The sequence below is a fragment of the Morus notabilis genome, unplaced genomic scaffold (assembly GCF_000414095.1).
Source record: "Morus notabilis unplaced genomic scaffold, ASM41409v2 Scaffold1622, whole genome shotgun sequence".
In the NCBI taxonomy this organism is placed as follows: domain Eukaryota; kingdom Viridiplantae; phylum Streptophyta; class Magnoliopsida; order Rosales; family Moraceae; genus Morus; species Morus notabilis.
In genome coordinates this window covers 182,332-183,213 of record NW_010365318.1, presented here as the reverse complement: position 1 = coordinate 183,213, position 882 = coordinate 182,332, and the positions used below count along the sequence as shown (strand labels likewise).

The 882-nt window shown below is 31.5% G+C and overlaps 1 protein-coding gene across 3 annotated transcripts in view; it reads left to right on the top strand.

Annotated features, from left to right (window-relative positions):
- Nucleotides 1-314: 314 nt before the first annotated feature.
- The window catches only part of LOC21389322 (protein GUCD1), a 6,061-nt gene continuing 5,493 nt past the window's right edge, over nucleotides 315-882 (top strand). For 2 of the 3 annotated variants that reach the window (XM_024172024.1, XM_024172021.1), the window contains exon 1: nucleotides 315-593. The gene's annotated coding sequence lies outside the window, so the exon portion shown is untranslated. The remainder of the gene's footprint in view (nucleotides 594-882) is intronic. The other variant, XM_024172022.1, reaches the window with a different exon arrangement.

The window sequence follows — 882 nt, the reverse complement described above, 5'->3', positions numbered from 1 at the left end:
TCTGAATCTATAACTGTTTTAGTCAAATAATTACACTAACAAAATTTTTTTTATCAAAAATAAAAAATAAAGGTTCAGACTCATACAGGTAAATTTTCTATTTTTTCATTTTTTTTTTTTTTACTATTTTGGGTTGCTCTCACATTATTGCCCAGAATACATTCTTGATAATAAAGGCCTAAAAAGAGAAATCACGAAGAGTACGTTTAATTCATAAATACATAATTATAATTTAAAATTATTTTTAATTTATGTATATTTTTTATAAAAAAAAAAATATTAGCAAATCATCATTCATCAGGATCCATTAAGGATTAGGAGAGGAGGCATTTTTTTGACTTTGAAAAAGGGGTAGGAAAAGGCAGATGGTTTGATGACCAAAGCCAACCAGGATCCACTCACTTCCCACCACCCACCACCCACCCCCACAAAACAAATTATTCCCATTTTTCCTATACCATCCAAAACTCAAAAAACCCAGAAAAAGTGCAAAAACTACAGAGAAAAGAAAAAATAAATTCAAATTCAAATTCAAATTCCATTTTCCAGTCACTTCTTAACAGGTGACTTTCCTCCATCTCGGACTTGCAAGGGTAATTCGCACACATATCTTTCCTTTCGTATTTGTTTCGTTTTCCTATTTACATACGTATATGTGTTTGCGTGTTTTATGGCTGTGTGTGTGTTAGTACGTATCTACGTCCTTGTTACGTATTTCAGGATGAGTTACTGGTTTTTTGATTGGAAACTGCAAGTGGGTTTGTTGGATTTCGATTAACTGTGGAGTTTGCTTTCAGATTGTTAAGCTAATTTGCTGAATTCTGATGGGCGTTTTTTTCCCCTTTGAATTTTTGTTGTTGGTGCTTTTTTTTTTTTTTTTTT